General features: G+C 33.0%; 1 protein-coding gene and 1 long non-coding RNA gene across 2 annotated transcripts in view; both read left to right on the top strand.

Annotated features, from left to right (window-relative positions):
• Positions 1–27,897, top strand: part of LOC128548226 (multiple epidermal growth factor-like domains protein 10) — a 197,494-nt gene that overhangs the window by 112,523 nt on the left and 57,074 nt on the right. The window lies entirely within an intron of this gene.
• Positions 96–7,169, top strand: LOC128548561 (uncharacterized). Its single transcript, XR_008367161.1, has 5 exons — positions 96–223; positions 840–913; positions 2,304–2,363; positions 2,626–2,658; positions 3,938–7,169. It is a non-coding gene; the product is annotated as an uncharacterized LOC128548561 (long non-coding RNA).

The raw sequence follows: 27,897 nt of genomic DNA, 5'->3' as shown, positions 1-27,897 counted from the left end.
CTATTTTTTGTTATTTTGGTAACGTAGTACCACATTATTACAAACTGAATAGACGCCAACATGTAAGTTCTGAATATAAATCAGGGAAACCACATGACGCATCAGCCGATAACTCAACAGTAGCTGTAATTGCAGTTCTTGCAACACTCTTGGTTGTAGTTTCTACAGCGTCTAGCATCTTCAAGTTGAAGAAACTCGTAAAGAAAATACGTTCTACTGACAGGTAATCGTGCATACTTTACATCTGTATTATTCTTAGGCTATTTAACAAGTTAATAATAAATTTCGTGCCGAGATATAACCGTTTATCTGTTACATAGAAACATAAGACAGATGTCTACGCGTTTATTATATTATTATTATTATGTATGTTAAACACATTTATTTATTAAAAAACAACTTGCATGCGTAATAGATAAAACACTTATTGTAGTTGATAAGTAATATTTAGTTTTTTTAACCAGATGTCACTTGCCTTCCACATGCAACTGACAATATCCTCACAGGGTTCGGCTTGTGAGGTAAAATGCCATTGAATCTGTCAAGTTAGGGTTTTGTTTCGCCTTGCTTACTACGGCATTGCTGGAATTGAACTTTTCGACCTATCCAAAACATCTTTGTCTTCTTTTTACTGTAAGTGCGAGGTTACTAGCCATGAACGAATTATGTGATTCAACTTATTGCAAAGACGTCTGTTTATCAAAACCTCATCGTGATTGTTATATGTCCTTTTGTACAAACACATTTATAATGTTCATCGTAAAAGAACGTAATGAGTTTAAATGTTTTAGGCACTTTTTTTAATTGTACTCCAAAATGTCACTTGTATCCATTTACAGGCAACCAGAGCAGTCTATGGTCCAAATTAACTTTGACAATTTAATGGTAGAAGAACAAACTACACACAATGAATGTAAGTGTAACTATATACCTGTTATGGTTGTTGTGATTTGAAAATGATCGAGACTTACAAAATAACGTCATGGTAGTTATAATATATGTTAAGAATAATTCGGTATGGTTTAGGTAATCAGCTCTACAAGTTTTCGGTTAATACTCTTCAGAAAGAGCAAATTTAAACATTCAAAGTTATTGAATAACTAGACAATAAAGAGTGTTTAACTAGACAGTGCAGATTTCGAATCACACATCACAAATCTTCTACGAAACAATTAAGTTTTTTCCAACATCTTAGATGTCACATGAAGTTTATCTTTGAGAATTGACATACATCGTGTAATAATATATTGATTGGTTAACGCTTAGAAAACACAGGTTGTAGGACGTAAATGGTGCTTTCAGTGATTTAAATGAGAACATTGTCTTGTCGGGTAAATATTGCGGCTTTTGTTGACCAATCATCACCCTAGGGCTGATGTTTTGCCTCACCCTTGGGGATGTTTAACCACGTAATTGAACGCTTTATACGGAAATAAATAGTTCAAGTCCTGCTCAAGTCCACTTGTCCAAAGAGTTTTGTAAGAAACGGTAAAGGTTTGACCAAATTTATGATAGCTAAGGCTTTAGAATTATTAATTCTTACTTACGACTGTATAGTACAGGTACAAGAAAATTGTATCGATTGATTATCCTCGAGATCCAGTTAACTTTCAGAGAGAGAAAATATAGCTTCTCTGGTTCTATTCAGTTAAAAAAAAAACAACTAAAATGTCACTTCTGATTTGTGAGACATGAAAACAAAGATTTGAGTATATATATGCAAAGATTGAACCAGTACGAATGTGAAGTACAATTCGGGCTCGTATATAAAGCAGCATCGAAACTAATCTTATTGGGTTAGTGGACTTGCTGTGGCATGTGCGTGTTCGTTTGTACTTCTAGGCGCTTTGCCGTAATTTGTCTGGTATATTGTGGTGGTGATTTAGTTCGTATAAATTCTCTCTTATATATATATATATATAATTATATTTAAAATAGCCATGTTGTTGGGTCTATGGTGAGATTCATCCCGTACGGTTGGGTCTCTACCTGCTTATTGGGTCTAATTTTCAAGTTATTGGGTCTTTAAAAACAAAAGAAAGACCCAATATATATATATATATGTGTGTGTGTATATATATATATATATCAGTCGTACCATTTGGATGCAAAGGGTAAAATAACCATTGAACCATTGCAAAGGCAAAATTGTAGCTATAGAGTAAAATGGAAACAACAATATTTATGCGGAGCTGTGACTTAATACATAGTGTTTGTATTCTTCAAATACAAATTGTCAAAATGTACGCTATATATACTTGATGAAAATAGCCATTACTTTAGGTAAATTTATGTTTTTGCAGGCAACACTAATGTTTCTGATGATGAAAACGTCGCTTATGAAATTCTCGATAGAACCCAAGGTAGTAAAGTATTTCTTATAAGAAGGTACTTGCAATTCAACTTAAATTTTATGGAACGTGCAGTTTAAGGATACACATAACTAACTTCAAAGAAAAGATGATACTTAAAAGTGAAACATAGAATAAAATCTTTTTGTACTTATATCTTTGCAACTTTTTACCTACATAACATTTAGTTTCATTCACTCTACATTAATTACCCAAACCTACATGGATATAGTTTCATGATAGAGCTATTTATTTATTTATTTATTTATTACAGCCCCAGAACACACGTATGACACAGCTCCCGAAAGTAAGTACCACTCTAAATTTTAACTACTGTACAATCTGAATCGACGTGATTTTGTTTGATGCAAGTAGGCTCTGAAATAACATTAGGAAAGTCTGACAGAAACGCACACTTGCATGATTTTATGAATATGAAAACCAAGCAGTCACGTTGTGAATGTAAACAAAAACAACACTTAATAATACTACGCATAAACGACAAACAAACTCTCTCCTATGTGAAGAGCACATTTTTAGTGTGAATACTAAAGGATGACTAGCAATGTGTGGATCTAATCTAACGACACACTAAAACATTACATACTAAAGTACTGATGCTATCACTAGGGCCTTTTCTTTAAATAAAAAGCTATATTCAGATATTCCCATTTACAGGTTGAACACTCCCAATTTAGCTTGGGGAGAATATGAGTACGATTAGTCTGTCCGTCCGCCTATCAGTACGTTAGTACATTTTTATCCAGTCAATTCCTAATTTACTATTTCGACAATAAAGCGTGATATGTTTTGAAGATAAGAGACTTCTTCCAAAGGGATTTTGTTGTAAGAATAGCTTCTATTTCAAAATCTTGTGTATCTAATTGTTTTAAAGACATTTTTTATCTGCTGTGCTTCACTTTGACGCTAGTGTAACGTTTTTGAAATTATGCAACTGAAAACATGAAAAAGTTCTATCAAATTAATTGTAACCGAAAGTTATTACAAAAATGTATATCTTTTTGCGTTTCGTTTTCGTGTTAGGATTGTCTCGCTTAATGTCTGCATAAGTGAGAATTGATCTATGATTGTAGCAAAAGCGTTTGTCGGCGTAGTGTTAGTTACAAACCAGTTAGTGCTTTGACGGTAAAAGTGCTATGCAATTTGACCCTTTATATGTTTGAGATTTGTGTTGCCTAGTTTCTTGATTTAAATATAATTCACACATAGAAGTATTTATTGATTATCCATACCATATATAGAGCTATATTCACAGCAGAGAAACATGGAGTCTGTATTTTCATTGGTTTGAAAATACAGACTCAACATAGAACTGATGGATCAAAACAAAATACATTGATTTGAATAATAAGCAAATTTGTTATACATGTTACGTTTCAAAATTTCTCTATCTCTCTCTCTCTCTCTCTCTCTCTCTCTCTCTGTGTAAATCTGACTAGTAGTTACCTTTTCCGGTACAATTTCACTTCGATTAGCAGCATATAACCACCTTTGTTGTAATTTCTGCAGAAATATATTTCATAAAACGTTAGTTCGATAAACTTAATATTTGAGATTCGTTTCAGGTATGGGCAATGTGAGAAACGTAGAATATGAGAACTTGCATTTCTAAACAACTGGACATTCTACTATATATCTGTGACTGTGTTAAACACCTAGGGACGTCAGGCAAATAAAAAAAAAACATGCTTTCTTTGCTTTTTTTATATTCTAATGTTGATAATTCTTATAACATGGAAATGGACTTTTGTCCATTTTTAATGATTTCACAAATGTATGTAATACTATCAGAATCGATATACAGGATATAACATATTGTACTATGGAAATGTAATTGCAGAATGGATATACGTGTACATATGTACATACGGAAAAATGTTGGATAAATGTAAACGTTTTGCTATCAGTGATATAGATTCATTGCCGGTATATAAATTGATAATAGTTACTGTACGTGAAACCTAACTTGGTTTAGGATGTTATCATGGTGAGGAGCCAGCTGTGTTCTGAACAGCATCGACTTGATTTCAAACATGCGGAAAGATAAACACCCAAATTGAGTATGAATACGATTTCTGAAACTTGATTCGTCTCGTTATAAATACTGATTTAGTAGCTAATAGACATTTTTAATATTTGCATTATTATGTCTCCCCCAGGAGACATATTGTTTTTGCCCTGTCTGTCCGTCCGTCCTTCCGTCCGTCCGTCCGTCCGTACGTCACACTTCATTTCCGAGCAATAACTGGAGAACCATTTGACCTAGAACCTTCAAACTTCATAGAGTTGTAGGGCTGCTGGAGTAGACGACCTCTATAGTTTTTGGGGTCACTCCGTCAAAGGTCAAGGTCACAGGGGCCTGAACATTGAAAACCATTTCCGATCAATAACTAGAGAACCACTTGACCCAGAATGTTGAAACTTCATAGGATGATTGGTCATGAAGAGTAAATGTCCCCTATTGATTTTAGGGTCACTCCATCAAAGGTCAAGGTCACAGGAGCCTGAACATGGAAAACCATTTCCGATCAATAACTAGAGAACCACTTGACCCAGAATGTTGAAACTTCATAGAATGATTGTACATGCAAAGTAGATGATCTCTATCGATTTTGGGGTCACTCCATTAAAGGTCAAGGTCACAGGGGCCTGAACATTGAAAACCATTTCCGGTCAGTAACTTGAGAACCACTTGACCCAGAATGTTGAAACTTCATAGGATGATTGTTCATGCAGAGTAAATGACTTCTAACGATTTTGGGGTCACTTTGTGAAAGGTCAAGGTCACAGGGGCCTGAACATTGATAACCAGTTCCGATCAATAACTTGAGAACCACTTGACCCAGAATGTTGAAACTTCATAGGATGGTTGAACATGCAGAGTAGATGACTTCTATTGATTTTGGGGTCAGTCTATTAAAAGTCAAGGTCATAGTGGCCTGTTCATGTAAAATCATTTTTTGGAAATAACTTGAGAACCACTTGACCTACAATGTTGAAACTTAATAGGATGATTGGGCATGCAGAGTAGATGACCCCTATTTATTTTGAGGTCATTTGATCAAAGGTCAAGGTCACAGGAGCCTGAACAGTGACTTGAGAACCACTAGGCCAAGAGTGTCGAAATTTAGCGGGATGACTTGACATGCCAAGTAGATGATCCCTATTGCAGCCATCAGTGTCTCTTTGACTTTCGCTCCTGACCCCTATTGACTTCTTGCCTATAGGACTTTGCATTGGGGGAGACATGCGCTTTTTTACAAAAGCATTTTCTAGTTTACGTCTGAAACAAAATCATTTTTGTGAAAATTCTTTTTTAAGGAATAATAAGGTGTACAAGTAGCTAGTGGCTTAGCTCCCGTTTGATACATATCAGTTTGTTTAAATAATAACGCTACAAACTTCATTGACTTCTGATTCTACTATGTAGGCTTTCAGTGTTTATACACATGTCTTCACTCCGTACAATAACGAACAAAATTTCGAGTATTACGTAACGTTACAGTAAATTTTGGAACTAAAGATCTTTGTCCGGCAAAACTTCAACAGGATAGCTTTTAGCCTTATTATTGCCTAAATAATAACTACATATACGTAATCATATAACTAACGCACACAAGGTATTGTACATATCGATTAAGGTAGTTTTGTGGTTTGAATTTAATTAACTACTGGTTATTATTTAAGGCAATGACGTTTTTAACGTTTTAAAGCATTTTGTATCGGTTTTATTTACTTTTAAATTAACTGGATTTTAGGTTGGCTGCAGTAAAACTGAACAATGTTTGATATTAGCTTTGACATACATTTGACAGAAAACAAAAAGAAGATTTTTTTATCGAATGATTTAGTATACAACCAAAATCAGTTAGAAGCTTGTAAAAAGAATATATGAGCTGCTCCATGAGAAAACCAACATAGTGGCTTTGCTTTGCGACCAGCATGGTTCCAGACCAGCCTGCGCATCCGGATCCATGCTGTCCGCTTTCAAAGCCTATATCAGTTAGAGAACCCGTTGGCGAACAGCATGGATCCTGACCAGACTGCGCGGATGGTCGCAAACCAACTATGTTGGTTTTCTCATTGCGTGGCTCATATGTTTTCTTTGTTTTACTTAATTTGTCATAACACTCTTACCAACAACAGTTGTATCACAATTTATGGCACAATATTGCATTCAAGTCAGTAGTTTATACTTAGAGATATCCTTTGATTTATTGACATATTATTTACTGGTTGTTATCTTGTAAAATGCGGTAAGGCTTTGTCAAGGTAAATGCATTTCATGCATCTTATGTATAACTTAATCTTTAACTTGCTCATGAATAATTAACACACTTTGATGTACGGATTTTATAGCACATGCAGCGATTTCACAGGTGTGTTTGCTCGCTCTCAGAACTCGCTCACAAATGCATACCCTCACACATACATGCACACTTACATTAACGAACTCTCATAAATAGCAAAAACACATGCATTTACAGACGCATTTGTATACATATCTTCAATCACTCCTTCATACGATCCTCACATCGCAATGTACTACAATTCTGATGTAAAATTATGTCTCCAGCAAACTTTCGATAAACAGCTTTCAATCACATTTCAGTGTTTCCTAAAATAGTCTTAAGATATACTTAATGTAACATTTTTTTTAATCGGAATATTGTTATTTTGACATAGTATGTTTTAGAGTATAATGTAGAATCTTTAAGATCTTTATAGAATAACCTTCTGCCTGTATATTATATTATATTGTTGGTTGTATAATTGCAATTATATAAATTAATCTAATTGTGCTTTTCTATATATCTTTTGAATAAACAATAAATATATGATTAATTTGAGTATGTCTTGTTATGTAATTATTGCGAAATGTTCTGCTTCAGGTTGGTTACTGTGACGTTCCTTATATGAATTGAAAATCATCAAATAACTTAATTTAAAGAAAGTGCCATTTAACAAACAAATGATAAAGCATGTTGAGCATGACTGTCTTCCCGACAATTACTCGTCAACCCATTGCCATATCATATGTATTCTTTAAAAGGAAGCTGCACAGTGGCAAGGGGCTTTAGAGATCTGTATTTTATTGACAAACTAAACTCGCTTTAAACATTTAAAATCATGTTCATATGATAAATTGTAAGTATTCTGTATGTGACAAAATACAAAATACAAAAAAAACATGAGTATATACCTTTAACAGGTGAAATGAAAATCACCGGTGCATTACTGATCATGTTCAAAATAGACTATTTTTAACACAAGGTCAGTTATGACTGAATAGTTGGTAGCTAATTATAGATCTGGAAAACCTACAAAAGTACAATAATTTAATTCTAAGTGGTAGTTGAACTGTCTCTTCGTGCTTTTCTGTTAGAAAACACATATTTATTCATGAAGTGTTTTACTTATTTAAATGATATTGAACTAGATCTACCTGTATATACATGTAGTTAGAGACAGCAGTCTCGAATCGGCACTACGTAACATAGTATCCAGAAGACATTAACTAGGCATTGGAGGGTGTGATCTCATGAACGGTCAGAACGGCATGGCAGTGTGGCCACCTGTTTATTAGTACGCTTCCGTGTTGTCAGTAAATATTTTTATCTTTCAACTGCCCTGATCATGAAACACTGAATATAAATCTATATAATGTATGAAGGTTTTGAACAATTACACTTATATATATTAAACTATACATAACTTCCATGTTCGTCAGTAACTATTGTTGTCTTTCAACTGCCCTAATCATGAAATACTGAATATGAATCTTTAAAATGTTCGGAGGTTTTGAAGAATTACACTTATATATAAGAATGTTTTTAAAAATGATAACGAAACATAGACTATTTAATCGGTACTTTTTTCTTACTTAAGCTGAAATAGAATTTTAAGATCACATGTACCTGGTCATATATGAATGTTGAAAAATGGCATTGAGGCCTCTGTTAAAAAGTATATTTTGTATTTTTATGTTGTTTTTTTTGTGTGTATTGTGTGTTTTATTTTTATTTTTCTAAATGTAATTTGCATTTATCTTACGTAGAAAAAACTTTCAGCTATAGAAAAATAATGTCGATAGTTCTCACTATATATAAGCTCACTACTTAAAAATTGGTACTCTTGACGTCTTGTCAAAATATGTTTTCCACTAAAAACAAATTCAGTGATAGGATAATGATTGTTTCCATGTTAAGTAATGTTTTAATAGCACTACTTAATAGTTTATGGCATCCGTAATTAGCTAAATGAATGTTAGGGGTTTACGAAATTCAAATAAAAGAAAGCAAGTATTCCAATGGTTAAAATCTCGAAAATTCTCAATAATGGAAAAAACTTTATCATTGGGGGAGATTTTAATAGAGTATTAGATATAACAAAAGACAAACGAAATGGGAAAGTGGACGCTCAACTAAAATCAAGAAATAAACTTAAAGCAATTATACAAGAATGTAGCTTAATTGATATATGGCGACATATAAACAATTCATCCACCCAATTTACATGGAAATCAAACTCAACACCAGGTATATACAGTATACTCGATTATTTTTTAATTTCCGAATACTTATGTAATCAAATAATTGTTATGTAAAGCCAGGCTTTAAAACCGACGAATCGTGTGTTAATCTGCAAATACAATTTGGCAAATGTAAACGAGGTCTAGGTTGTTTAAGCTAAACTACAGTATTCTTTTAGGTGGCGATTTTAAATCATTGATAAAAGACAATATTAAAGAAATAGTTAGACAAAACTCTGAAGCTGAACCTGATATTTTATGGGAAATTATCAAAGGTACTATTAGAAATACAGCAATTAAATATTCTACAAACAAAAAGAAAATCGAAATAGATTATAAAAGTAAACTGATAAAAGAAATCGAAAGTTTAAATAAACAGGTACTTCACGAAAATAAAGACATAAATAATATTAAAGATCAATAACGGAAAGACAGAATGAGCTTGACTGTTTATATGAGAAAGAAGTCAATGGTTTATTGGTTAGATCAAAAGCTATACATATTAAAGGTAACGAAAAGAATTCTAAATATTTCTCAAATATAGAGAAAAGACGTGCAGAAAATATGAAAATTACAAAACTAATAATTAATGGTCAAGAAATAACAACAACAAATAAATGATCAGATTTTAAAAGAGGAAGTAAATTATTAAAGAACTTTACGAAAAACATGAACAAAACAAAAGAAAAATAATTTTTTCGCATCAGAACATAAACAAATTATCACATGATGAAATGGAAACATGAGAAGGTTTATTGACAGAAAAAAAGTGTAAACAAACACTACTTGATATGAAAAACAACAGAAGTCCCGGTTCTTACGGACTAACAACAGAATTTTATTAACTGTTTTGGAACGAAATAAAACTCTACCTCCTAAACTCCTTAAATTTCTCGTATAGAAAAGGCGAATTCACAGATTTACAAAAGCAAAGTATATTGACACTATTACCAAAAACTGAAAAAGACAGATCATTACTTTCAAACTGGCGACCTATCAGTCTTTTAAATATAGATTACAAAATTACAACCAGAACTATTGCCAATAGAATTTTAATAGTTTTAGATAAAATTATTACTCATGAACAAACTGGTTTTATGAAAGGCCGCTATATTGGGGAAAATGTTCGCTTGATTTATGAAATCATTGAATATCTTGAAGCTAATAATCGTCCTGGCCTACTCTTTTTCTGACTACCAAACAGCTTAATTCACGGCATTATGACGCGATATCTCCATCATTTCAACTTCGGACCATCTTTAATTACATGGGTAAAATTATTTTACACCAAAATAAACAGTGTAATAATAAATAATGGTTATATGTCAGAAAGCTTTCCAATAAAGGATGTCCCCTCTCCTCTTCTTAGTTCATAATATGCATTCAATTACTGACAAATTTTATAGCAAAAGATAATACAATAAAAGGTATAACAATAGACAACACAGAAATTTAACAAACCTTGTTCGCAGATGATGCCACTTACGTAAATAACAGACAGAAAGAATCTTTTGAACGACTTATACAAGTTATAATTGAATTTGGCAAAATATCCGGACTCACACTTAATACAACAAAATCTATAATTCTAAAGACTGGTTCACTTAAACAGAGGAACTTAAAATATGCTGAAAACATGAATTTCGTTTGGACTTCTAAACAAGCTAGAACACTTGGAATGACATTTTACACAGATTTAGAATCAAATAATAAGCTCAACGTCGAACCTAAATTGCACGAATTAAAAAATTGTCTGAAACAGTGGCAACATGGAAAACTATGATTAAAACATATGCTCTACCGAAACTTGTTTATCCATTTACGGTGTTTAAAAACCCACCGGAAGATACTATCAAAGATATCACGTCAACTATTTTTAGATTTTTATGGGACGGAAAAAATGAAAAAAATAAAGCGCAAAACATTAGTAAATGACTATGATCTGGGAGGACTTAAACTCACAGACATTAAAGCTTTTCTGTACTCGATCAAAGCATGTTGGGTTAAAAGAATAATTTCGAATGAAAATAACGGCTTTTGGAAAATATTGTACAAGAAATTCCTTAAAAACTTTGGGGGCAATTTAATTTTCGAATATAATTTACACATACAAGATTTTGCTAGAATTTGCAAAAATCACACATTTTTGAAAAATATATATTGACTTCGTGGTTTGCAATCATGAAATCTTCAAACACAAATAATGAAGTGAAAAAAAAACATATAATATGGAACAATGTCGGCATTAAATTACAACAATATACAATATATTGGGACAATTGGAACAGAAAGGGAATAAAATATATTGATCAATTATTTGATTTCCGAACAAAAAGGTTTTATAAGTTCGAAGAAGCAGTACGAATACTTAACTTGGAAAAAGTGATTATCTCAAATACTACCAACTGGTTACAAAGATACCGAAAATATTAATAGAAAGCATCTCTGAAAATTTTCTGTACGGAAATAAAACTAACATTCATATAGAAAAAGTAAAAGTTTGTAAAACACCCAACCAGTATCTTTATAAATTACAAGCAACCAATGTACCAACTGCTACTGTGAAATGGGAATTTGTTTTGAAAATGAAAACCTAAATTGGAAGAATAGTTTTAGCTTACCATTCCTTTCTGCTATTGATACAAATCTACGCAGTTTTCAATTCAAATTTCTAATGCGTCTGTTGCCCACAAATAAATATCTAAATTTGATTTTTTTAAAGAGGATTCTACACCAATAATCCTCTTTTAAAGAGGTAAATTTAGCCTTTTTGTCTCTTTTTTCTCATTTTTCTCATTTTTTCACACAGAATGTGGAAATTTCTACGACAATATGTAATATATCACAACGCTTTTATTCATTTCTTTTCATCTTTTTTGCGAATGTGGAAATTTCCACACCAGAAATATGTTTAGGAATACCCATTTTAATGTTAACAAAATAACAACAAATATAGTTGGCATATAAATACATATTTATTGAGGGAATAAAAGAAGTAATAACAAACATTGTGGAAATTTCCACACCTCGTCGAATGCATAATATAACGGGGTAAATTTTCATAATATCAACACATGGTAATTTCAACATTACTTAGCATAATCTTGGTGTGGAAATTTCCACGTCAACCAATCATTCTGTAAAATATGAAACATAACAATGTTGAAAATCAATCTATAGATCAACTAAGAAATCTGATCACTCGATTCAGTGTGGAAATTTCCACTATAAATATATTGTCTAAATGTTTTCAAACAGTAATCTTTGGCGAAATATTACAAGCAGTAAAGAACATTGTGGAAATTTCCACACCTCGTAAATGCACAATAAAATAGGGTAAAATTTCAAAATATCAAAACATGTTAGTTTCAAAATTTACCCTTTATAAACATCTGTAGCAATCTTGGTGTGGAAATTTCCACGTCAACCCATTATTCCGTAAAATATTAAACATAACAATGCTCAAACCAATTTATAATAAGAAATGTTAACACTTGTACAAGTGTGGAAATTTCCAGAATAAATATTGTTTAATGTTTTGTCATAAACGTTTTCAAACAGTAATCTTTGGCGGAATATAATAAGCAATGAAGAGCATTGTGGAAATTTCCACACCTCGTAAAATACATAATGAAATAGGGTAAAATTTCAAAGCATCAAAACATGGCAGTTTCAAAAGTTACCATTTACAAACATCTGTAACAATATTGGTATGGAAACTACACCAACCCAAATTACAATAAGAAATATTTTCACTTGTGGAAATTTCCACAATACATAAATTGTCTAAAGGTTTCTTTCATAAATGTGGAAATTTCCACGTTTTCAAAGAATCGTTTTAGCGGAATATAATTAGCAACAGCGAACATTGTGGAAATTTCCACACCCACACCTCGTAAAATGCAGAATAAAACAGGCTAAAATTTCAAAATATCAAAACATGGTAATTTCAACATTTTCCTTTTACAAACAGTTGTAACAATCTAGGTGTGGACATTTCCACACCAACCCAAATTATTTCCGAAAATGTGAAACAACAAAGTTTAAAATAAAATTACATTAAAAAATTTTCATTACTTTTACAAGTGTGGAAATTTCCACGATACATGTATTATCATGTTTTTCGCCTATACGCGGATATTTCCACGTTTTCAAAATGTCATCTTTGTTGGAATATAACATGCTTTGTTTGTTTGTTTTGGGTTTAACGCCGTTTTTCAACAGTACTTCAGTCATTAAAGGCGGGCAGTTAACCTAACCAGTGTTCCTGGATTCTGTACCAGTACAAACCTGTTCTCCGCAATTATCAGAGGTGGAGGGCTAAGGATTTCAGACACAATGTCTTTTATCAAATCGTCACCGAGAACATACGCCCCGCCCGGGAATCGGACTCGCGGCCCCGTGATCTGTAGACCAACGCTCTCCCTACTGAGCTAAGCGGGCAAATAGCGAATATTGTGACAATTCACACACCTCGTAAAATGCAGAATAAAATAGGGTATTAACATTTCAATAAAAAATCATCAAAATTTCATACAGAAAAACATACTGACCAAATTCCCTGCACATCAAATGAAAAAAGCAGCCTCTATTGCATGCACAAGGTTTTTCTTTAACTATAACAAGTGACCTAGTTTTTGACCTTAGATGACCCAGATTTAATCTTGGGCTAAAGATCATCAATATCATCATTCTGAGCAAGTTTTATGAAGATAGGATCATACATGTGGCATCTGGAGTATTATCAAGTTTTTTATTTGACCAGATGACCTAGCTTTTGACCCCAATGACCCAGATTCACCTGGAGGTCATCAACTTTGGCCTAGAGATCATCAAGACAAAGATTCTGACCGAGTTTCATAACGATTGTGGTCTCTAGAATGTTAACGTCATTTCCTTCGACCCAGTTTCAAACTTATCCTTGAGATTATCAAGAGGAACATTCTGACGTGTCATACAGATTGAGTCACAACTGTGGCCTCTAGAATTTTAATTCGGATAGATGATCATTTGACCCAGGTTTCATTTGCATTCTTCAAGGGCATTAGGAGATATAGAGCGGACACAAAATGGAAGGCTCAATTTTTTGCCTCAGAGTTGTGACCTTGACCTTAAGCCAACATGGCTGATTCCTGCGTTCTGCACATTTTCTTGATGAGAAGATCATTTGATCTTAGTTTCATAATTATCCTTCAAGGGATTTAGGAGATACAGAGCGGACACAAACTGAAAGGCTCAAACTTTTAACCTTGAGTTGTGACCTTGACCTTGAGCCAGCATGGTTGACTCATGGGTTCTGCACATCGTCTTGATGAGGTGATAATGTGACCTAAGTTTTATGATTATCCTTCAAGTGGTTTAGGAGATACAGAGCGGACACGAAATAGAAGGCTCAAACCTTTGACCTTGAGTTGTGACCTTGACCTTGAACCGACATAGCTGACTCATGGATTCTGCACATCGTCTTGGTCAGGTGATCATTTGACCCAAGTTTCATGAACATCCTTCAAGGGTTTTAGGAGATACAGAGCGGACACAAAATGTTAAGGAAGGACGGACGGAGACCATTCCTATAACCCCCACCACTCGTGGCGGGGGATTAATCAAATGTTGGGTACAACTAACCCGCCAATAACAAATAACTACACTAGTATGAAATAATTACAGAAAAGATTAACATTATGGACATTAATCAAAACATAAACAAGTTATTCAACAAAGTGACAAATAGAGGATAATTGCCCAATAGTGTACAAAGAGGACTGTGAACAGTATCTCAAAAATAAATTAATAATATTGGGAGAGGAGGGTGGGTGTAAGTCAAAATGTTTCTGGTTTGGAAAAACGTGTTTAAGAAAATGGCGTAGGTAAGACTGAATAAAAAAAACTGAGTGTCGTCCCTAATCCGGATTCGACTAGGTTATACTGCACTAAATTATACTGCTCAACGCATATATAAAAAGTAACCTAGTCTCACAGCCATAAAAACATTTATTTACAATAAATAATATCTATGTCTGCCGATACATGTTGGTAGTTTTTCTGTTTGATTACATAAAAAAGACCAAATGTATTGAAACATGTCATTTTAATAACAAATGACTATATTATTATATAACTGCATAATAGTGCAAAGAGATGAACATCAAACTTATAAAATAGTATGTCACTTAATACACCCATTATTATATTGTCTGCAACTATTATGCATGTAAATCAAATGTTGTGTACAACTAATCCGCTACAAAATGCAAACTGCAGACTCGTACTGCTATTAATGTGTGCCTGAACTTAATGCCATACCTGCATTTTGCAGTACAAAAACTACCACGAAAAACGAAAGACTCATGCCAAATATTGAATCAATGAATTTCGGATAAGACTTAAAAGATATACCAAACAAATTTCATCGTTTAATGTACACTGTCAAGAAATGATGACAGAACAACAGTTTCAAGAGGATAATATGAATCATGTGGAAAGTGAAAACAAGAAAAAATTAAGTACAAGTAAATCAAAGTGGAACATCATATACAACAGTTAGAGGCCCTTGTTCCCAAGAATATATTGTATAGGTGAAATTATAGTGCTGTTCTATGTTCAATACCGGTATATCTTGGCACCGAAAAAGTACTTTTACCAATATGCATTTCCAGTCACAGAAATGGTAAATATAAAAATTATATTTTATAGAACTGTGCTTACTTTAGTAGAATACCTCAGGCCATGTAAGTTTATCAAATTTGAACTGTGCCAAAAAGCTGGGTCTTGTGAAAAATACAATGAAATAAAAAAAATGCCTATATTTAAAATCAAACATGCATGAAGCACTCAGTTAATATAATTAGGTGTTGAACTTGAACATCATGTAAAAGGATTAGATTCCTTTAAATAAAACTAAGTCTGTACTAATGACATCATTAATGAAATGACTGATATCTTTCGGTATTTTGAAAATGATTTAATTAATTCAGAAATAAATGCTACACTTCTACTATGTACTAATTATCAACACCCATTAATCATATTTAGAATATCATGTACTAACATAGATTTAAAACAATTTTTAATGAATTCTTGATACGATAACATTTATTTTCAAAACGAAATACATGTAACTGAATTTATGATAATAAAAAAACGGCATGTATAGATATCTTAATAATCAATTTTGTGTTGTTGTTTTTTCTATCCATCTTTTTATAACTTTTCATCATATACAGCATAAAATTAAAAGCAAATGCTATTCGTTCGAATCACTTTTTCTGTCTGATGTCTGTATCAGATACTTCTGTTACAACACCATCCTCTTCATAGCGAAAGTAAAGAAAAGAATATTTCTGTTATAAAGCTTCTACATACAAAAAAAAAATAAAACATAAATATAGCCACAATAAAATTCAAAATCCCATGTTTACCATGTCAATTAAAATTAGACGTAATATGTCTTTGTGAAACTAGGAAACCCGTGGCAGGGCATATGTAAGCTGGCCCCCAGTAACCTTTGTGACTTCTGCTGCATGAATACAGAAACAATTGAACCGATAATATGGGAATGCTCCAAGGTACAAGCCTTTTGGACCAATATACAAAATCTATTGACTACTAAAGGAATTGACGTGAAACTGAATAACAAAGACATATCGGTGTGTCATTTTTACGATGCTCTAACTCCATTTTTATGAAAATTGAGTATGATATACCGTTGGATTCGGGATTTCAAGTCCTATCTCCAGCTCTATTCCATTCATTGATCTGACAATTCTACTTGACATAATGGCATGGGATTCCTTCTTTGTTTTCTAAAACTGAAATTGAACTTAGTGTTACAATGTCTTATGTCCATTATTACATGGACATAGACCAATGTAATTCTAAGAAATGTTAAATTATAGTGTAGATAGAGCAGTGTTATAATAAGAAATATTGCATTTCAGTGGAGGTCACGTGACAATCTTTTGCAATATTCTTAAACAAGAGCTGTCAGTGGACAGCGCGCTCGACTATTCTCAGTGCTTGATAGTATAATATAAGCTATGAGTAAAACTTTAACATTACAATAAGCATATTCTAAGTCGGAAAGGGGTCATAATTTAGTAAAAATCCTTGATAGAGTTGCCTCCTGCTTTTTACAGACTGGGGTCATGATGGTAAACAGGCACGCAAAATATCATAGCAATATCTCAAAGGACTTTATAATAATAATTATTTTTTAATTCATATTTGGGGTGGTACGCAACTTTAACATTTGTTTGACGCTAACGCTAACGCTCACACACACGCCGGGCGAGTAGGATAGCTCCTCTATTCTTCGAATAGTCGAGCTAAAAATACTGTAACATTATCCACTTAGTTTTCTCTCTTACATAGTGCTAAGTCCTGTTGCATCATAATACCTGTACTGAACAAACATAGCTATCATTTGTTATCTTAAGATGTCCTATATTCAAAAGCAATGTAATACTGAACGTTTGAATTGCTGGAATTTTGAAAAAGTTCTATCTCCAAATGAAAAGTTTACTTTTCCAAAAATTCGAGATACCGGTTGATATCATAAAAATGGGGCACCTGAAGTCGTTACCAAAACAATGTCCATCCAAAAAGTCTAGATATTTTTCCATTTTTATCACAGAAAATAAGAGACCAAATTTTCAAAGTCAATTTCCCACAAATGGAGTTAAAGCATCATAATAATGACACGGCAACATAATAATGACACGACGATATGTTTCGGTGTAACAAAGCAATAAGAAAAATGATGTTCTAAACTTTATAATGATATTATGTAAATATTTTATATTCAAATGCAAGTACAGCAAAAACATTCCAATGTTTGACTGCTTTGTACAATACTTGAAAGCTAGGATAAAAACTGAAAAAGAACTCGCACTGATGCAAAACAAGTTAGATAGACATGAAGAAAAATGGTCAAAGTTCGATGAAATATAATAGCTGACTAAATTAAACTTTACAACCCCTAAAACTTTCGTACATATACTAGTATTGAGTACTTACTACTGAAACCAGGAAACGATCATACCTTATTCCTCATTTTTATTCTACTTTTTCATTAATAAAAGTTAGAACTACCAAGCGACATAGCTCTTTCCTTCTTCTCTACTTCCTTTTCCTTCCTTTTTCCTTACCTTCCCAAACTCTTTGCATAATGTTCGTATTGAATCTGACGTGATCGTGATTCGAAAGATGTTAAGTTCATGTTTTTTGACTATATATATCATTGACATTGTATATGAAATTGTATGTCATATGTATGTTATGCAAAGGAAAATGAACGGGGTTACCCAGCTGGGGCCTCAAAAAAAGGGGCAACAAGTAAAAACACATTAATGAACACAGCGTGGCACCGGTGGCAAAAAAAATATTTAAAGAGAGTTTTAACCTTTTATCACGCCCAAATCCTTACTCTTTATCCCAAATATATTCTAGTTATAGGACATTGTAAATAAAAAATAAACCAGTTAGATGTATCCAAAACATTCGTATTTGCTACTAAAGGTGCAGTATGTTAACCATAAAAATACTAGTGTTAAATACATTAAAGTATAAAATACGCAGGTACCAGTTGTTCAATTGCAGCTTTAAAGGGGATTGACAAGAGAAGCAACACCATTAAGGGCCTAACTAAACATGTAAGAAGACAAATATTAATGTAGCTTAGTCACAGTGGGATATAAGAACTGCACGTCCTAGTGTCGTAAAACACAATACTGGTGTTTCAAAATCAGAATTACGTGAACATGTGGCGGAAAATGTAAGGCTAGTCTATAAATATTAGAAACAATTAAGAAAACAAAGGTTGAAAAGCTGTTGAGTCTCAGTGTCAGTCAATAATTCTCGGGTATGGATACACAACCGTTATAAAATGCCATAAATCTTTTGTCTTTGAAGCTTCAAAGACTTCTTCAGGTAAAACAACCCATTTAAAAATAATTCTATAGCTGGTGATTTCTACAAATATTTTTTCCGATCATCAGTCTATATAAATAGACCAACAAATGGAATTTGGCATCCAACCAATCGGCATTTGCCAGTGTGTCTGCTGGTCACCGGACTTCTAGACCCAACGTGTAACTTTTTCCTTTCGGTTACAAAACCCCCTGTCCCTTTTGTATATTTTGGTTAAAATAGTATAACTAATGGGTCGTCAGTGAATGTTGCAGTCTTGGTTTGATTAAGCGTGTTCATGGGCGGTGGTGGAAAAGCAAGCTGATGTATTATATTCTGATAGAGTTATAGCTTCTTATTACGTATGCATTCATTTAGATGATTTGGACAACTGTCTGACCCAGAACGTCCGTAACAAGTTTCCGTTAGTTTCATCTGAAGTTATCCAGAGTGCCTCCGTGGCCCGGTGTTTAGGTCGCTTACTTCAGATCACTCGCCCCTCACCGGTTTGGGTTCGAGCCTCACTTGGGGTACTGAATTCTGTATGTGAGGCAGCCATTGAGCTGGCTTACGTAAGATCGATAGTTCTTCGTGATGAAACCATGCACGGAGGAGAACTTAAGGTCATTCTCCACCATCAAAGGTGGAAAGTCGCCATATGCCTTGTAACTGTGTCGGTGGGACGTTAAACACAACAAATGAAATTATCCAGATCATCATATATGCTATATAGGTCTTAATGGATGGTAGTTGGAGCTTTCCTAAACTTTCAGGTAAATCCAGCAACAAATCGTGTCAAAACTGCATTATGGTATGAAAAATGGCCCTACCATCTCTGAAAAATTGAGTAAATTTATGATATTGACAAACGTTTTTAGTTGTTCAGTTTCAGCTTTTTTATTCAAGTACACACTTTACATACACGTTATATTGTAAGTCTATGAAATGTAAAATGCACGCTATTTGAACTTCAGCAAAACCGCTCATTTGTATTGCGTTGAATATGTAAAAGCTGCAGATCGTAGTCTCTGTAAAGATCAGTGTTTCATATTTACTTCCTTCATTACTATTTTATATTAAACGTGTCAAACGCCATAGTGTATTAACGAAAAACGGTAAGTTCTTTTGCAAAACCTAGTCGGCTACCCGTATGTTATGCTTCTGTTCGACATACTTAAAGATCTTCTTTTTGGACTGTATCCATATTTGCTTCAAAGGCAAGGATAATTTCATATATAACAAGTATTAAAGTAAATAAGCTTCTACGCCAAAAGAATAGAAATAACATCTGTTAAATTACTTACTTTGAGACAGGAATCTTTGTTTCGATTTAAATAATCGTCTTCCACAAGCGTTTATGTGCATTTTCTCATATCAAGCTTGAATTGAAATTTATTTTTCAATTGCTTATAACATTAACCCAGTTCGGAACACGTATAGTCCGCTCGGGATAATGTTTTGTTTACAAACATTTAAATCGAAAGACTAAAACACAGAAAAATAGGTACGGGTTATGACAATGATAGCATTTATAACTATTGAGAAATGCAAAAGAAAAGCAAGAGCGGAAATAGTACAGTGTTTAGAGCACAGAAACTGTACTCCTACGACACTTTTATTGCGGGTTCGAATCCAGGTGGAGACAGATTTTTTTACATTTTGTTGAGTAAGTTTTTGAACGAGTTTTTGATATTATTTGCTTTTTTTCTTATATGTGTTACCTTCAGTGAAATACTTCAGTGCAAAAATTGTCGTCTAGATGTCAACTTCAAATCAACCATACTCAAACGATGCACGACAAATTATGCAATCAATTTTACAGACACAGCCGATGAATGTACCGACTTTTTTGTAACTGTTGTTAAATATTGCAATTACATACATGTACTATGCTGGTTTTAATACTACACGACTAATGAAATGCTCATTGTTATTGCAACTGATTACATTAGAAATATGAAACAAATCAAATAAATAAAACTAACCAATAAAGAAAAATGGTAAAAACAAAATAATTGAAAAAAAAATCGTTGTCTGGGTTCGAACCTATACCTGTCCATAACAGAAAATGTTACAGAAAAACAAACAGACGCATTACCACTACACTACCATGCCATTCAGAATACAAAACATAAAAAAGGTACTTATTACTTCATACACCATTAATTTTTATTATAAACCTGACTACCTTAATTCATTGTAGCAAACAGCTTTCATGTAAATAGAGTCTCTTTGGGCTAATTGTGATAGTTAAGCTTGTTTTAAGCTTTTCGATTGTTTATAATAGCAAAACGCAAAGATCAATTAATATATGTCATGCTTCTCATAAGCGTCATAAGCTTCAGTTTGCTCTTGTCTGTTAAAAGCTCAGTAGAGCTTATGTTACTTGTGTTTGTCTTGCTGACTCCAAACAAATCTTATCTTATCCTATCTTATCATATCTTAACCTCATAAACTTTACAATATATGAATAAATTGATTCATTAATAACATTAAGTGGTTGTATACATTTTTATCGCGTTTGGCTTTATGTACACACATAATTGTTATATGAAAGAAAATTACACATATAATTTCCATTCAACATATAGCAATATTGACACCACATCGACAAATGGCGCCGAAAGGGTGCTACCATATTTGATCTGACAAATTTCAGAAACAGAGCGCTGTAACGCTTAATTTTTACAAACTTTAAATCGATCAAAAGGCTTGCAGAATAACTTTCAGACTACGTCATTCGGCCAAGTTATCGATCGTGTTTGATTATTGTATAAAAACGATCACGTTTACTCCATGTCAATCAGCTTTATTGGTTGTATACATTCGCCATGAAATAGTGTTTGCCAAAAGCATCCACTCGTCTACATAAAAGAAATATTAGAATCGAAATGATACATAGCACAAACATGTTTAAGTATATTTAACATTTCGAATGGTTATAAACCGCGGCCATTTTATTTAATAGTTCGCCCGGGCTACGCCTGGTGTATAACCTTTTGGTCGCCTTACATATTTTAAAATATGTATCTGTTGTATATCATGTATATCATGTTTTAATTAAAAACAGTATTTCAGTCATATGTTTAAAATGACAGTTGTCGTAAAGCGATTTTGGGTTATGTATTACAACTGACTTGAACTTCACATGCTACTGACAACTTCCCAACATGGACCAAAGGATCAAAACAGATGACTAATAATTATTGTTTAATGGATTTCATTTAAATTTAAAATAGCTGTCATACGTCATCACCGACATCATTTTACTTAAGATACATAACTACTTTTCACATATTTCATGAATTTTGTACCCTTTTTATTTTAAATTTCGGGTTAATGGTTTGGTGCGCCTTGGTATTAAATTAGTTAGGTTTAAACTTGTTTTCCGACTAAAGGGTATTGATAACACTAAAGTGATAGCTCTAATTTCCTCAAATATGTCCTGCTTTCTATATAAGGATAGAAATATTCGAGCACACTGCCTCCACTTACATTTCTTGTTGGTATTTGTAATAAATATTGTCTGATTCAATAAATACTGACTCCAAAATACACTTAGAAGAACCATCTATGTTTACCTTTTTAATAGAGATATCAACAAAATCTACAAGGAGACTTTAAAAAAGCAAACAAGATGTACATTTCAGATTTCTGATATCCCGGCCTCCTAACCAATATCCGAACTGATTATCCCGGAAAGGTACCAGGAATTCCACTATTTATATCGTGATCCCACTATGCCAGACAGAAATTCAAGTTATATCCCGAGTCTTTGTAAACAAATCCCGGTAAATGAGTGATTTCCAGACGGGATTTCACCATCCCAGTGGAATTGTCTACAGGGTTTAATATATAGTATTTTGTACATACATGTAGTGCATAGTACTATGAACACATTTTATTTTTTATCAAAAGCTATATATATTTTCAAACATAAAATTTGGGTGTTATATAACTTTATATCATTAGATTTAAAGCAAACGTGATGCAGTCGATGTAATTTGAAACCCTTTTTCTAATCAAGTATAATGTTTTTCTGTTATTTTATATACGACTTGATGTTCAGACCTGTATGTATTGTACGTCTTCAATCATTCTTTGAAAAGTCACAAAAATGTAATGACACATGTAGATTTTACATTCTAGCGAACACGTTAACGGGAAAGGAAACGACAGCACACATAACATAGCGTCTGTCGTGCCGTATCGCAATAGAGTTTTGTTTGATATTTGTGTGATTTTCAACAAATTTCCAGACAAAAAAATCAAAGTCTATACCTTGTATGCTTAAAAATGCTGAAAACCCGTTTTCTGAAATCATAAACGTCCAGGTATTTTTTGTGATTTTTAATGGGGTGTCGTAGAAAAATGAATAAAACTATATTTTTGCTTTATTTGATATTTTCTAAATTAACATCATATTTAATTTAATGTCTACTTAATTTCAAAGAGGTAGAGGTGTTTTCAGCTATTTTAAATATATTAGCAAAAATATATGGCGATTTAGCTCTTTTAATCAGTATATGTTTATATGCTTTTATTCTCATAAATACAGAAGGTCATTAGCTCGTGAAGCGGCGTGTTGGATTGACATTACGGACTGCAACAGGGAGACTGTTCCTATCTCTAATTATTTCTATTTTAAAACACTTTTCTAAACCAGGATGACGTTCTTTGAATTCCTCTGAAATGATGCAGAATTTTGAATACTTTTAGAAAAGAACTGAAGCATGAGAGTTAAAGGAAATATCTTTTGCTATTACAAGCAGTTTTCTATCCAAGGGACACAACATATATTAAATACAAGAATTCTGTTAAAGCAGATTGTATAACGGGTATATTCAGATTCCGATAAATTTTGATAGTCTAAAACTATTTCTATCAGAAAGAACTTTGCACTTTCTGTTTGGATAAATCTCTTTCGCAGTTGTCGTTAATTTGTATACTGTACCCGCCCTATGACAAGGACTTTATTATCATTAGTTGTTTGTTTTTAGAGAATGTTTAGGTATCATTGTACAATCTCAAAATAACATTTGACAAACCAGTGCGTCGTTGAAATCGTTTCGTCGACTGTTTTCTCCTTCTTCCTGGTTTATTTGTAAATTATTATAATTTATTAAACACGTGAATGTGTAATGTAATATATACTTCACAAGTTTGTTAAACGTAAACACACTATACAAGGTTGTAAAACTTAAACATTTCAGCTTCTGAACATAATATTTGTGCTTGCGTTTCATGGTTAACCTATTCCATTTTTTTAATTTAGACTTAAAAACTAAAAATATTGACTGATTTATATTTTCGTTAAAATGGAATTAGTTGTTATTTTTCGTTGTGGAAATATAATGAAATGAAGTGGATTGACATAACGGTATGTAATGCCTTAAAATTTAGAGAGCATTTTGGGCTTATTTATACGCTTATAAAAGAGGTATATATTCAGGTGGTTTTCAGTAACTGTTTATTCGATGAGGTATAGCAATATATGAAGGTGGTGTCGTTCTAGTTTAAGTTATCTTTAAATATTAGAAACAATTAAGAAAACAACGGTTGAAAAGCTGTTGAGTCTCAGTGTCAGTCAATAATTCTCGGGTATGGATACACAACCGTTATAAATTGCCATAAATCTTTTGTCTTTGAAGCTTCAAAGACTTCTTCAGGTAAAACAACCCATTTAAAAATAATTCTATAGCTGGTGATTTCTACAAATATTTTTTCCGATCATCAGTCTATATAAATAGGCCAACAAATGGAATTTGGCATCCAACCAATCGACATTTGCCAGTGTGTGTGCTGGACACCGGACTTCTAGACCCAACGTGTAACTTTTTCTTTTCGGTTACAAAACCCCCTGTCCCTTTTGTATATTTTGGTTAAAATAGTATAACTAATGGGTCGTCAGTGAATGTTACAGTCTTGGTTTGATTAAGCGTGTTCATGGACGGTGGTGGAAAAGCAAGCTGATGTATTATATTCTAATAGAGTTATAGCTTCTTATTACGTATGCATTCATTTAGATGCTTTGGACAACTGTCTGACCCAGAACGTCCGTAACAAGTTTCCGTTAGTTTCATCTGAAGTTATCCAGAGTGCCTCCGTGGCCCGGTGTTTAGGTCGCTTACTTCAGATCACTCGCCCTTCACCGGTTTGGGTTCGAGCCTCACTTGGGGTACAGAATTCTGTATGTGAGGCAGCCATCGAGTTGGCTTACGTAAGATTGATAGTTCTTCGTGATGAAACCATGCACGGAGGAGAACTTAAGGTCATTCTCCACAATCAAAGGTGGAAAGTCGCCATATGACTTGTAACTGTGTCGGTGCGACGTTAAACACAACAAATGAAATTATCCAGATCATCATATATGCTATATAGGTCTTAATGGATGGTAGTTGGAGCTTTCCTAAACTTTCAGGTAAATCCAGCAACAAATCGTGTCAAAACTGCATTATGGTATGAAAAATGGCCCTACCATCTCTGAAAAATTGAGTAAATTTATGATATTGACAAACGTTTTTAGTTGTTCAGTTTCAACTTTTTTATTCAAGTACACACTTTACATACACGTTATTTTGTAAGTTTATGAAATGTAAAATGCACGCTATTTGAACTTCAACAAAACCGCTCATTTGTATTGCGTTAAATATGTAAAAGCTGCAGATCGTAGTCTCTGTAAAGATCAGTGTTTCATATTTACTTCCTTCATTACTATTTTATCTTAAACGTATCAAACGCTATAGTGTATTAACGAAAAACGGTAAGTTCTTTTGCAAAACCTAGTCAGCTACCCGTATGTTATGCTTCTGTTCGACATACTTAAAGATCTTCTTTTTGGACTGTATCCATATTTGCTTCAAAGGCAAGGATAATTTCATATATAACAAGTATTAAAGTAAATAAGCTTCTACGCCAAAAGAATAGAAATAACATCTGTTAAATTACTTACTTTGAGACAGGAATCTTTGTTTCGATTTAAATAATCGTCTTCCACAAGCGTTTATGTGCAGTTTCTCATATCAAGCTTGAATTGAAATTTATTTTTCAATTGCTTATAACATTAACCCAGTTCGGAACACGTATAGTCCGCTCGGGATAATGTTTTGTTTACAAACATTTAAATCGAAAGACTCAAACATAGAAATGTAGGTATGGGTTATGACAATGATAGCATTTATAACTATTGAGAAATGCAAAAGAAAAGCAAGAGCGGAAATAGTACAGTGTTTAGAGCACAGAAACTTCAGTGAAATACTTCAGTGCAAAAATTGTCGTCTAGATGTCAACTTCAAATCAACCATACTCAAACGATGCACGACAAATTATGCAATAAATTTTACATAATTGTTATATGAAAGAAAATTACACATATAATTTCCATTCCAAACATAGCAATATTGACACCACATCGACAAATGGCGCCGAAAGGGTGCTACCATATTTGATCTGACAAATTTCAGAAACAGAGCGCTGTAACGCTTAATTTTCACAAACTTTAAATCGATCAAAAGGCTTGCAGAATAACTTTTAGACTACGCCCTTCGGCCAAGTTATCGATCGTGTTTGATTATTGTATAAAAACGATCACGTTTACTCCATGTCAATCAGCTTTATTGGTTTTATACATTCGCCATGAAATAGTGTTTGCCAAACGCATCCACTCGTCTACATAAAAGAAATATTAGAATCGAAATGATACATATCACAACCATGTTTAAGTATATTTAACATTTCGAATGGTTATAAACCGCGGCCATTTTATTTAACAGTTCGCCCGGGCTACATGTACGCCTGGTGTATAACCTTTTGGTCGCCTTAAATATTTTAAAATATGTATCTGTTGTATATCATGTATATCATGTTTTAATTAAAAACAGTATTTCAGTCATATGTTTAAACTGACAGTTGTCGTAAAGCGATTTTGGGTTATGTATAACAACTTACTTGAACTTCACATGCTACTGACAACTTCCCAACATGGACCAAAGGTTCAGAACAAATGACTAATAAATATTGTTTAATGGATTTCATCTAAATTTAAAATAGCTGTCATACGTCATCACCGACATCATTTTACTTAAGATACATAACTACTATTCACATATTTCATGAATGTTGTACCCTTTTTACTTTAAATTTCGGGTTAGAGTTAGACTTAAACTTGTTTTCCGACTAAAGGGTATTGATAACACTCAAGTGATAGCTCTACTTTCCTCAAATATGTTCTGCTTTCTATATAAGGATAGAAATATTCGAGGACACTGCCTCCTCTTACATTTCTTGTTGGTATTTGAAATAAATATTGTCTGATTCAATAAATACTGACTCCAAAATACACTTAGAAGAAGCATCTATGTTTACCTTTTTAATACAGATATCAATAAAATCTACAAGGAGACTTAAAAAAAGCAAAAAAGATGTAAATTTCAGATTTCTGATATCCCGGCCTCCTAACCAATATCCCAACTGATTATCCCGGAAAGGTACCAGGAATTCCACTATTTATATCGTGATCCCACTATGCCACTAAATACAAGTTATATCCCGGGTCTTTGCAAACAAATCCCGTTAAATGAGTGATTTCCAGACGGGATTTCACCATCCCAGTGGAATTGTCTACAGGGTTGTAGTATTTTGTACATACATGTAGTGCATAGTACTATGAACACATTTTATTTTTATCAAAAGCTTATAAAATTTACAAACATAAAATTTGGGTCTTATATAACTTTCTATCATTAGATTTAAAGCAAACGTGATGCAGTCGATGTAATTTGAAACCCTTTTTCTAATCAAGTATAATGTTTTTCTGTTATTTTATATAACGACTTGATGTTCAGAGCTGTATGTATTGTACGTCTTCAATAATTCTTTGAAAAGTCACAAAAATGTAATGACACATGTAGATTTTACATTCTAGCAAACACGTTAACGGGGAAGGAAACGACAGCACACATAACATAGCGTCTGTCGTGCCGTATCGCAATAGAGTTTTGTTTGATATTTGTGTGATTTTCAACAAATTTCCAGACAAAAAAATCAAAGTCTATACTTGTATGCTTAAAAATGCTGAAAACCCGTTTT

The sequence above is a fragment of the Mercenaria mercenaria genome, chromosome 14 (genome assembly GCF_021730395.1).
Source record: "Mercenaria mercenaria strain notata chromosome 14, MADL_Memer_1, whole genome shotgun sequence".
Classification (NCBI taxonomy): Eukaryota; Metazoa; Mollusca; class Bivalvia; order Venerida; family Veneridae; genus Mercenaria; species Mercenaria mercenaria.
This window is presented reverse-complemented; position numbering and strand designations above follow the sequence as displayed.